This window comes from Prosopis cineraria, unplaced genomic scaffold, assembly GCF_029017545.1.
Source record: "Prosopis cineraria cultivar Desert tree isolate PC_DT_omini unplaced genomic scaffold, ASM2901754v1 PC1, whole genome shotgun sequence".
In the NCBI taxonomy this organism is placed as follows: Eukaryota; Viridiplantae; Streptophyta; class Magnoliopsida; order Fabales; family Fabaceae; genus Prosopis; species Prosopis cineraria.
The window spans coordinates 4,113,348-4,127,367 of NW_026555332.1; positions in this window are offsets into that span (position 1 = coordinate 4,113,348).

Here is a 14,020-nt window from a genome sequence, read left to right on the forward strand (position 1 = left end):
TTTTTTTTTTTCCGGGCGATAAAATATCATTACTATGTGAATTTGAGCCAACAATGAAATGAGCTCTGGTTTGTTTGTTCGGGATTAAAAAATAAAAGATAGAGAAGAAACAATATTTAGAAAGTCATTGGTTAAAAACATTTAATAATTTAAAATAAAAAAATTCATAATCAATGTGAAATTAATTTAGTAAATGTATCAATGATCAAACTATTAAAAATCAATGCTATTAACCATTATATTTTTAATATAAAATTTAATGGTTTAATCACAAATGTATTAAAAAATAACTTCATAAAGATTTGTGTATTTTTTTTATTTTAGACTATTAGATGCTTCTTTTTTTTTTTAACAAAAGCTATTAAATGCTTTTGATCGATAATTTTTGAATATTTTTGTCTATTTACCTAAAAATAATTTTTTTATAGAATTTAGAGATTTTATAATCATTTTTTATTGTAACCAAACCTAAAATGATATATGTTTTTATAAACAAACAAACCCAAAATCTCTAAACTATATATAAATCATTTATTTTTTAATTCTAAACAAACATTGCATATAGATTTTATAAAAAGCAAATATGTTTTATGTTTGGTTATAATAAAATAAAAATTAATTATTAATAAATTATTTTAAGGGTCTATTTGTTTGAACTTATCTTATAAAAAATCACTTATTTTTTTGAAAAAAAAATAATATTTTGTGAATTTTTATGATATTTTTTTAAATTTTAATAATAATCAGAAATAAAAAAAGAGATTTTTAATAAAGTAGTTTTTAAAAATACTTTAATGCAATAAATGAAAGAAAATATTTTAAAAAGGTGAAATATGTGAAGATATCATAAAATTTTAAAATAATTTATAATAAATAATTTTAATAAAAAAAGATATCATAAAATTTAAAAATAACTAGCTGATAATTCCCCTTTTTTATTATGATAACTAAATATAAAATAATATTTAATTTTTTATAAAATCTCTACAAAATATCTCTTTTTATAAAATATATAAAAATAACTTATTTTTTAATGTTAAAAAAGAGGCCTAAATTTTATAATATCTTTCTATATTTTGCTTCTTTAAAATATATTTTTTAATCCACCGCATTATATCATTTTTAAAAGAGTGGCTTCTCAAAATAATTAAAAATATATTTTTTAATTTTATTATTTTCAAAAATTTAAAAAAAATCATAAAAACTTATAAAATGATTTTTTTTAAAAAAGTATTTTTTTCAAAAAATAAACTGGTGTTTAAAAAAGTTTAGATGACTCAAGTCTTTAAAAGTCATAAATGGCATAGTTCAAATAACACTTAAAATGAAAAATTTACTATTCACTGAAAATGGGATTTAAACTAACACTATTACTAAAAAAAATCACATTGTTATTAACTGGATTTTTTTTTTTTATACGGTGATCACTGTTTATTGTTTCACAATACCAGCCTTATTGGGCTTTGTCGTTGACCAATGGGCCAACCCAACTGAGTAAATCCTTAAATGCGGCCCCAGTGGGCATTATTTTGTCCCGACAAATCGTTCTCACGAAGCTAAGACATTGAATCCGGAGGATCTGTACAGACGTAATTCCAAAAAATTGGAGACATTTTCCTAAAAATCAAATTTATTTGAAAGAATATATAACTGAAAAAAATGATAAACGTTATCCTTATAATTAAAAAAGTTGTTTCACCAAACAGCAAGTAAACATGAATTTATTAATGATTTAATTTTATATGAATATTGCACAACTAAATAATAAATAACTGATGATGATGATGATAAATGATGAATATTGTGCAAATTTCATTGCTCTTGTTCAATGGTCAAATTTAATCCTTACGTTAATGCACTATTATATTATCTCTACCGGTGGATCTATTATATACTCCCTCGATCAAATTATAAAATACTTTTAAATAAAATCTCATATATTAATAAAACTTTATTAAATACACTTAATCACATCATCTTTTCAAAATAAAAATATAAAATTTTAAAAATATTCATTATTTAATATATTAAAAAGAGAATGGATAAAAATTAATTATTAAAAGAGCAACGATAATATGGAATAAGTTTATTTTAATTTTCTTAAAATATTTTATATTTTAAAATATCAAATTTTTTTTAAAAATATTTTATAATTTGAAGTGAAGGAAATATCAAGGACTGATACATTTCTCCCATATTTGTTTCCCTTGCCTTTTTTAACGTTTCAATTTGAAATCAAACAAAAGCAGATCTTGAACTGCATGTCACGCCATAATGAAATTTTGTTGAAATGAGAGAAACCCAACCCACCCAACTGCTTCCTAAACTACTTCTAAGGTAACCGCGTCAACATTGGTCATTGCCGTTTCTCATGCACCATGCTCTGTTGAAATGTTCAAATATTTTCACGTTTTTCTGTCATAAATTCAAGTAATACAATTTTTTATTTTTTTTTAAATGGACAGTAGAAAACATGCCATGAAACTAGGTGCCTGTTTGGATTGCCTCATTGATCGATTTTTGAGGCCAAAATTCGATTAATAAAAAAGTTATCCAAACAACCATTTTATAGGTTAATCGATTTTTGGGTCAAAAATTGATTTTCTTCACAAGCTGAGGAACCGAGTGTTGTGCACAAAATCTAATAAAAAACGTTGGGGCAAACTGCAAAGAAAGACCCAAGAAAAAATTACAAAAAAAAAATAATTTAATCAAAATAAAACCAAACTCTCTTCTCTTCTCTTTTTTTAATAAAACTTTGTATCATCAAAAAATTGATGTTTGATATTTAAGAATTAAATTATATAGTAATTTATATAGTTAAAATTAATTCTGATTAAGTTATCTAAACATTTTAATTTTGTTAAAATAATTTTAAAAAATAATATCTAAACAGATTACGTTATAATATAATCAATTATAATTAAAATCTATCACTTAATTAATTATTTTTATAATCTATTATATCGAATTAAAATCCAAACGAGCACTAGGTGTCTAGAGACGGGCTTAGATTTCCAAACCCCTCCACACACAAAAAATCAGAGAGAGAGAAGAAAAAAAGTTAGTCATTAATATGATTTATTGGCGCACTCTCTTTTTTATAGGGGATAATTTTCTAATAATGCCCACTCACCCATCTATACTTACACTCTTTCTTTATAGGAAAGAAACTCACACACCATCCACAAATTGCCCACTCTAAACTTGAGCTTGAACTAAACTATTGAAAATCAGAATGATTATTAAACTAGTCAAGCTAATGAGTTATGAGTTATGAGTTAATAGTTTAATCGGGGGTCAACTCAAAGGGCAAATCAATCATGATTAAAAAAATATAATTTAAATAAAAAGACATTAATCATGAAAACATTCAACCAAATCTAAAGTTAATCTCTAACATAAAATACAAATACAACAATAATTATAGAATTACAATCACCCACGAGTCTAATAATAACAAAATATAACTTTTTAAACATTCATATTTACAATTACAATTTACAACCCTTCATTATTAAAAAGTTTAAAACTAATAATCACTAACACTAAAATAATCAACAACGATAATCGTAATTCATAAATGCTAAACAATAATCAGACAAATGAAGAACAACAAATAATAAAAGATTAAAATAATTAAGACACAATTAACTTAGAAGAATACTAAATCTTTTAAATTTGAGTTACAATTAAGGCCTTCTATTCAAAGTTTGAACCATAGATAGTAAAATCTAATTTAATTACCTTGCCCTCCATTGTAACTTTTTTTAATTTTTAAGCTAATTTTTTACTTTTTATTTAGTTTTTACAATTTTAAAAAAATAAAAATAAAAAAGTGACATAACTGACCTAGCAACCCAATCAGGTTATCTAATTGACCTCAGGTCAGCCAAGCCATACTAAGTTAGTGGCTAACTGGTTTAGGTAAAAACTTAAACTGTGAAAAGAGATTGGGTCGCTTGTTAAACTGGCCGGTTCGGTTCGGATTTTTATACAATGGCTTGAACACAAGTCTTCTTTATTATAGAAACAGTGTTGGTGCCATGAAGAGAGGGTGTCTCCTTTTTTCATTTTCTTTTCAATTTTTCTCTTATCACTGTTAGATCAAGATTTCAATAATTTATATTATAAAGATGTATAAATAAATTTAGATTATTAAATTTTAATTTAAAACTATAATATTTTATGTAAAATAATAATAATAACTTTATTAAAAATTTAATATTAATTGTTAAAAAATTTTAACCCAACAATGATGAGAGGGAAAAAGAAGGAAAAAGAAGAGACCACCTCCCTTCGTGCCACGGTGGCCCAAGGCCACCAGCATTTATCGCCATTCAAGTATGAAGATTGCGTACACTGAATAAATCTATAATAAAATCTCATTCAATCCACCCTTGATAAAATGCCTAATCGAGGCCAAGTCAAGACTTTTTTTAATTAGATTTGAATACCTCTTTTTTCTCTACTAAAGGTGATTTGGGTCCTTTGAATTAAGAAAAATTTCAATTAAAAATTTATTTATTTTTAATAAAAAGGCAAATTATATTAAAAGCTAAAGTATGTACAAGAAAACAATTACATCGCAGGATGCAAATTGTTAAACCAAGATAAGAAACTAAAAGTAGAAAAGAAGAACGCATCATGAACAACTTGCAAACGTGAAGATCTTGAGCAGCAACATCCCTTTTACACTTGTTGGATAGGATGTTCTGAATGTAATTTTTCCTAAAGCTAGTGATCCTCATGATTGAACCAGTTAAAGCATAGTTGAAGCACATATTACAAACCCACCATAATGCAGATAGAAGATACTAGATTATTGAGCATGCCTCCTGATATTAAAGCCATTTAAAAATTGATTGCCAAAAGAAAATACCAATATGACAGTAGATTGAGAAACCAGCACACTTGAAAAACTATCAGCCCAAGAACATATATTCTCAATAATAATAATAATAAAAATAAAAAAGCATTGATTATTGAAGGATCTAATAAAATCAGGAGAATGTTTGAGAAATGCTCTCATGAACAAGCATATTCCACGAGTTTGCTAGATCAAGTTCAAAAAAACAATAATACGTGAAATTTGAGCGATTGAGTTACGAGCGTATAGGTGTTGGAGTATATCTAGAAGCTGATTTTATGGGACCATGATTCATGAAAGAAGTCCTAATATTCAAGCAAGCAAACCAAAGAAGCCAAGTAAAGTCGCAGATAGCAAAGATATGATCTAAGCTTTCTTCAATCAAACAGCCAAGTAGCATGCAAGATATCACCAACTGGAATTGCTCTACGAATGAGTTGCCATGTGAAGAAAATATATTTGAGAGGCAGAATTAATTTCCAAAGCTCCAAACAAAAGCATTTAAATCATGAATTTTTATAAATAACCTTTTCAAGTGAAAAAGCAAAAATCTAAAATACAACTCATTTAAATTAAATCAACTATTTAAATTTTATAATTGAGTTGATGGAATACCTCTCAGCAGAAAGTTACTCCTTCGAATCCTTTTCATAAAGACCGTTTAACAACTTTATATAGATTAAGAAATTTAATTAAAATTAGTTCAATTTTTTAAAATTTCAAAATTACCCTCAATGAAACTAATTAATTAGAGGAAGTTGTTTAGTCAAGGAAAATCAAAGCAAATGATATTAAAAAGAAAAACAAAGGATAAAGGCCAAAATGAAAGCTTTTATAACAAGGATCCAACTCCCAAGGGAAGGAGCATACAACAAATGGTCACGTCAATTTCACTAAAAAGAAAATTAAATTCCGTAAATTATACGCTGACGAACAGCAGCCACATTATAAAATGAATATGAGTCTCAACACTAGGCCCATAAAATGAAGTCTGCTAATTGGTCTAAAATAAGTCTGCTAGTTGGCCTAAAAAAAAAATAAAATAAAAAGTCTGCTTCGCTTCTGCGATCCTGGATTTTCTCCCCCACGGGACAATACATTATTAAAAATAGTTCATAAAAGTCATGTGCGTGACTATGAGTATAAATTAAGGTTCAAATTAGAGTTGTTTAACTTATGATTATTCCAATTGACTCAATTTCATTTCAATTATATCGAAACGAGTCTCATCTTAATCTAAAAATAATTAGAATGAAATTTTGTAGGATGGGATGAAAAATAAATTTGAAATTGCCCTGGGACATTCTCTCCCAAATATTATATAGATATATATTATTTTTTATATTTATAAATATGCATTAAATATATTAATTATGATGATATAATTTATACTTATATTAATTATAATTTCAATAAGTGCTATTCTTATTTAAAATTAAGTTTTTTATATTGATAATTTTAATGACATAGAGTAAACATACAGAGCAATATATCTCTTTATAATATACTAATTATATTAACATAATTTATTCTTATATCTACTTCTTTAATAACTTTTATTTATATCATATTTCTTGTTTTATTTTCAGAATAGTCACCAGTTTGACATATTTCAACTAAAGAAGAATAATAATGACTTGATGTTGTGTCGGTCTTGTCAATTATTATTGCTCTTATAGTTTAGAGATCGCTTGTGATTGCTATTATAATGTGTTATGTATAATGTATACTTAACTTTAAGTTGTATACTTTTAGTTGTAATTGATGTAATTCAATAATTATTGCTATTATGTACTTGTATTGTTTTAGTTTTAAACTTAATAAGTTATATGATTTAAAATTTTAATTAATGAATGTTATTATATGAGCCTTTTTTTCACATTGTCCACTTTATTAAGATAGCAAGACATTCCGGTCCCATCTTGATTACCAATGAGATGGAATGACTTTCAAAAAGAGATGAGATACAGGATAAAGATTTAGTTTTGATAATTTTTTTAGATGAGATATGGAATAGGGGTGTCTTAATCTGTTTCATCCTGTGAAAATTCCTGATTCAAACCCTACCAATGTATTAAAAAATATGAAATATCATTTCTTGACAGAAAATATCATCATCATCAATGATAGCGAGAAAGGTTGGGCTTAAACAAAAATTGAAAAACCCAAAAGTGGACGAAACAATCCAATTCTCAGTCTGATTACATGAATTGGGCAGAGAGAAACTTCAAGGCATACCTGATCCATGAATATGTGTAAAATATATCACTGTTATTGCTCATCTACAGTTAGATGAACAATAACAATTTTTTTTTTTAAATGTGGGCTTCATGGTAGAAAAAATAAATGTAGGGTTCATAATAAAAAAAATTAAGAAAATTTTTTATATGAATTGGGTGCACCATGTCATCCATATCCAATCCAATCAAATTATACAAATTCAATCAAAAAAATCTTATGGATAATTATTTTTAATAATCTTACTTTTATAATAAAATATCTATTTAATTCATTGTCATTTCTCTACATTATCATATAATGTTAAAATTAATTTATATTTAATATCATCTTAATGTCATGGTTTTATAAGATGGATCATATATAATATGGTGCATTTGATTTATCTAAAAATTTCTCAAAAAGTAATAGTAATAGTAGATATAAGATTCATAGTAAATGATAGATATGAGATATATTATCTGTTACTTGTATAAGATAATAAAACTTTATATTTTATAAAAATAATAAAAATGAAAAAATATTAAAAAAATAAAATTCACTGAAATTTACAAATATCATTTTTTTGAGAATTTAGATCTAATTTTTAAATTTTAATATAGAAGAAATGTTATCTATGTTTTCAATATGTTCATAAAAAAATTTAAAATTATAATTAGTTGTTTAACATTTAATTATACAATAATACATAAATTTCAAAATTTAACTTATAAAATATAATTTTATTTTAAAATAACAAAATATAAAGTATAATATATTGTTATTTAAATTTTAATTTATGTGAGAATAGTATATCATAGAAAAACGAATTGTTTATTGTATTTATCATACAGGCAAGAGTAACAAATTATAAAATAGCATATGTGAAAATAAAATAAGTTATTATTGATATTCTTAATATGTACAAGGTAACAAATTTATTATTATTATTATTATTATTATTATTATTATTATTATTATACCATAACTTAAAAACCTACGGAAAACAATACAATCACGTGCTTCAAACTTAATCTTATGAGATTGATGAATTTATTTTTCATTACAAACTCCCTACTCCTGCACTTCTCCTGGTCATTGTTTTTATCATTATAGGCATATATATAATTAATAAATAGTAATATAATACTCCCTTAAATCCTATTTATAAGTCATTTCTACCAACATCATCAATACCAATATAATAAAAGTACAAGGAATAAAAATAAGTAAAATTTTAAACATAACCCTTAAATAAAAAATAAAAAATAAAAAGTAAGTCAGTTATATAATATTATTTTTTATCTTTCTCTCTCTTACTTTTTAAAGATAACTTAAAAATTTTAATTTAAAACAAAATAATCTCATCAACAAATAACTTATAAAGTGGACCAAATTATGTTTTAAAAAAATGACTTATAAATTAGACCGGAGGAGTATTGCTTATTCTCCTTGCTTAATTTAAAATTATTATTCATATTTATTTTTACTTTTAGTTATAATTATGATTTATAAATATTATAATGACATAAATTATAGCGTATGACTCATTATGATACATGTTTTATTTTTCTCATAATGCATAAACCAATAAATTCGTAAAATAAGTTAATTTTATTTTTCATGATATGCCAAATTAAAAAAAACATTTATATTGTTTAGCATGCATGGAGGAAATACATTGTAAAATCATTTATATTGTTTAGCATGCATGGAGGAAATACATTGTAAAATCATTTATATTGTTTAGCATGCATGGAGGAAATACATTGTAAAATAGGAATTGTTGCTAAGAAATTTAAAGGGAGCAGATAGTCACAAATCTAATAATATTTGTTGGAGTATAAATTTTCCTCTTCAATTAATAATGGGATAGAATAAGATCAAGTAAAAGAAATAGCATATCCTTTTTTAAATTTTAAAAATGACATTTTTAATATTTAATTTATACTTAATTTATAAAACTGCCCTTTTAATGTATGCTTTTTGCAAATATCAGAACATTTAAAACACAAGAAATCTCTGAAATGAGAAAGATGAATGTGAGAGAGAAGACAGGATTGGATGTGAGAGAGATGAATATAAGACAACAACACAGTGTGAGAGAGCCACAGTCATGATTGTAAAAGACAAGCACGAGGTGAGATAGATCGATGATACTCGACGGAACTAAGCACATCGATGGAAATATGGAGCTATAAATTCATGATTTTTTATTTTATCAGTTTAAGTATTTGACTCTCTGTGATAAACTAAGAGTCTAAAAAAATTTTTTGAATTGTGTTTGATTTATTTTAAGCAAATGATTATATGTTTTTTATGTTACTGATCCGTGATACTACATCATGAATATATGGTTGTATATCATTGATATACTATCACAAATCAACATAACTAAGATAATTAGACATAAACTTATTTATAATTTATATACATACGTATATCAATGATGTAGTATTTTAGATCAGTAACATAAAAAATACATAATCATTTGTTTAAAATGAATCAAACACAGTCCGCAAAAAATTTGATATTACTGAGAGATGTGAAAATGGTAAAAATTTGATGACAGATAATAGATTCTAGTCTAGTCTTCTAGTTCCAGAAATGAAGATTCTTTTTCAATGTCTAATATCCTCTACATAGTGTTTTTGGAAAAAACAGAGAGAGAGAGGAAAGAAAAGCTCTGCGATGAAAAAAGACACTAGCAGTTTTTTATTCAAAGAAAAAACAAGAATGATTCAGAGGACAAGAAAAGAAAAAAAATTAGTCAGCTAAAGATTATTTACAATAGATATATTGTGTTTTAATAATAAATTTAATTTGAGAATAAAACAATAAAATATATCTAATTAATTTTATGAATGAGTCATATTTTAAAATATTTAAAAATCTCATCTATAATTTATGGAAGCTGTATTCTTTGAGACCAATGAGTTAATTTCCCTAGAATTTAATAGAAAATTTATTTTTTAGCACAATTTCAAAATTTCTCCTAGCATCAATTGAAGGCAGAGCATAAATGTAGGTGTTATCTTTTTAAATCCAATATGAGAGCAATTTTAAAATAAAAATAAATTATTATTTATATCTTTAACATATTTGGGTAAAACAAATTTTAAAATAGAATAAATTTTTATTTCAATTTAAATTTACATAAAGTAACATATTACAACTACACAAAAATAAATTATTTTAAAATTTTTATCTTTTTATTATGCTTACTCTTCAAATGATAAAAGATCTTTGTAAATACTGGAAGATACTTCAAACAAGTTTTTATAGAACCTATACACACGTAAGATGCACGGGTCAAAATCTAGTTTATATGAAAAGCTAGGAATAAATAAATGAGCAAGTGTATTATATTTTGTTTAACATTTTTTGTAAATTTTATCACATTTATATCTATTTATTACTTACAATGTATTTATCTGTTCATATTTTTGTTTACCTGCACCTAAAAAGGTATTATTTATAAGGAAAAAAAGTAGGTGAGTCAATATGCTGAATATTAGCCGGCCTCACCAAGTATTAAATGTCAATGATAAAAAAAAAATAAGTGAAATGTCTCTATCAAGGATTTATCCAATGTTTAAAAAATTGGAAACAATGATACGCGGTTTAATAATAATACGATTGTGATTAAGCGCAAAACTGCATTAGTCAAATAATAGTTAAAAAGAATTGAGATTGTACTATTCATATATGGTATGAATTTATACAATATTGTATCAGTTTTGTGTGTGTGTATTGAAAAGTAATATTTAAAAATATAAATATTACAACTTAATCTATTTTATGACTATAATAAACCAATATGATTTATGTAAGATTCGTTAAACAGCATAGCCCTTAAAATGTTAAATCTCTAATTTAGATAAAATAAAAAATTAATCAAATATCAATTCATCTATTTTTTATGTATTTTTTACAACTTCAATTTTTCTCAATATTTTTCAAGTCAATTTTAATATAGGATTACAATTCACCAAGCTCCTGGGTCTATCAATTTTTCTCAACAGAAAAATCTTCTCTTTTTTGTGGAAGGGTTAGAATTCTAGACATTATCACATCCCCCTATACTCTTATTACTTGAACTAGCATCATCAGCTTCAATCAAATTAAATACCATAATAGCAAAATAACAACTTTAACTATGAGCTAAAGAGTGCGGTAAAAAAAAAAAAAAACTATGAGCTAAAGAGGTGGCACTCAATTTACTTTTACACCATCCTTGCAACAACAATTAAACCATGCAATTTTACCCAAAAAAAAAACATACACAAATCTCCCATGAAAAATGTTGGCATCTGGCAGAATAAGCATAATGTCTTTAAAATATTTCAAGGTTAATCAAACTCTTTCTAGATTAATTAAGGAGTAGATCAGTGATAATCGAAAGTTACCCAAAGTTGAGGAGAGAATAAAAATGGTCGAGAAAAAAGATTCAATAATTGTGAAGAGGAAAGCAACAACCATTATATATATGGTTGCTTTGATTGATGACATTAATTTCAAAAGATTATGAAACAGGGTGGAGAGATAAGTTAGCTGGGGACATGGTCCTTCCTAATTTTTTAATTTTTTTCTTAATAATATAGAGGTTATGTATTTTTGACCTTCTAAGTTGATAAATTATAAAATTTTTGAGACACTACATAAAATTTTTATTTTAATTTTATAATAATCTTTTACACGTGTACAATTCAATTGTTACAGTAGTTTAAAGATATAGTTATTATATAATTCACTTATTTTCAACAAGATAACGTCACCATTACTCTTAAAGCATTGATATAATTTGATTTTGTTTTCATTTTATATTTGATGAAAGGAATTACAAGAATTATTACTAATAAACTTTATAAAGTACTGTAATAAAAATTTCAAATCAAAATATATTAAATGAAGAACATATAAATTAAAGGAATTAAAAAATAAATTTAATAAGCAAGCAATGAAAATTTTTTATATTGAACAGAGCTTTAAATCTTAAGAATACATTTAAATTATTCAATACTTATAGAAAAATTAAAATATCTCCAGTTTAATGATAATTTATATTGAGAAGCAAATTTTTAAAAATTTTATCATAAATATGATAATTAATTATTTTTATACCATGACAAATTAATGAGCAAAACTTAAAAAAATAAAGATATATATTTATTTTTATTATATATAATACTATATATAATTGAATATAAATATATTGGTTGAAGTATTTTTATTTTGTTAGTTATATATATATATATATATTTTTAATTTTCTTTTAATTATTATATATCCTTTGTCATTTCAGCTCTGCCAAACAAAATTTTTTGGTTCCACCCCTGTTATGAAACTTATATTTTGATTTGGCAAACATCAAAAAGTTTGTAGGGGCGGCTGGAATCCATGATGCTGAGCATCACAAGGATGTCTTGGTGCCAACTGCCAAGTGAACCAAGCGTTCTTGGCAAGGACATGGAACTTAACGTCTTTGAACCTATAATAACCCGAGGGTTATGAGAATTAATTCAATTAAACTATAATCATATTAAAATGTAATCAACTAAAGGCTATGGGAAGTACAATGTTCTTCTCAAATAATAGGCACATCCAGCAGAAGAGGCATACCATACAGCGAGAAAGTGATCGGAAAGGACGTTCTCCAGCTGCTTCATCTAGAAGCATTTTTCCAATGCAGGCATTAAACGATACCTAACAGTGGGACCCCCATTTTAACCTTTTCCGTGCCTGCCCTTCTAGATGATCAACGAGTTCAAACACTAAAATCTCTTGCCATGTCTCCTCTTAATTCCTTCTTTATTCTCTTCATCTAGAAGATTTCGTCACACCTGCTTCAACCCCACCACCCTCTCTAACGGTCTAGTCCAATGTCTCTTGCATATATTTATATTTGGGACACTATATTGATTTCTCATCAAACTTGAAAATCACAAAATCAGCAGATTGTTGGAATCGAATCAATCGGTTCCATATAGCCGTAAATACGCATACATAGATACATACCTTTTGCTTTGCTCCTTCGTTTTAGATGATGGGGCCCAGAGAATTTCATTTCGATAAAGAAGAAGAACACGCATTTGAAGCAGAAGAGACTCTTTCCCTCTCTGACCTTCCACTCACCGGCGATTCTGCTCAATGGGATTGTTCATATTCCAAAGAAGACGACGATGACGACTTCTTCGAGTTCATTAGTGAAGACTTTGCCGCTTCAACAATAGAGAGAGAGATCATCTTCTGTGGGAAAATCATCAGTCCCTACAAAGAATCTTCGAAAGACGCAAGACAAAGCAATACTCTAAACCAGAACGATAATGATAGCAGCATTCTTCTTCCCTGGGTTCCAAACAAACACACTTCCAGAACAACCATATCTCGCAACTCCACCTTACACAACGGACAAGAATTGAAGGATTCGAGGAATTTGATAGATAATTATTCCAGAGGGAGGGTTTCGTTGATGAGGTCAGCGACAAAGAGCAAGTGGTATTTGTTCACTTTTAGAATGCCGTCCACAAGGTTGCCGGCGGAGATGGAGTTGAGAGACATTAGGAACCGGCAGAGACGGAGGAATGTTCCGGCGACGACGAAGCTTCCAGAGCCGGAGGGAGGGGACGCGATGGCGAGTAAGAACAAGGGAAGGAGAATCTGGTGGTTTGGGAAGATGTTGAGGTCGTTGGGTTTGGGGTGCGGAAATAATACTAAGCAAGCAAACGACGTCGTAAAAAGCTTCATGTCGATGATGTGAATTACAACCAACCGCTGGCAATGTCAATGTGTCTGGACTCTCTAGCTTATCCAGGCCAAGTTGGCCCTTGGAAAAAGATCATGTCTATGATTCCATGGAAATTCTAAATTATTTTTCAAAAAATAAAAATAAAAAATAATGAAAAGAGAAGAATAGGGCATCATATTTTCCAC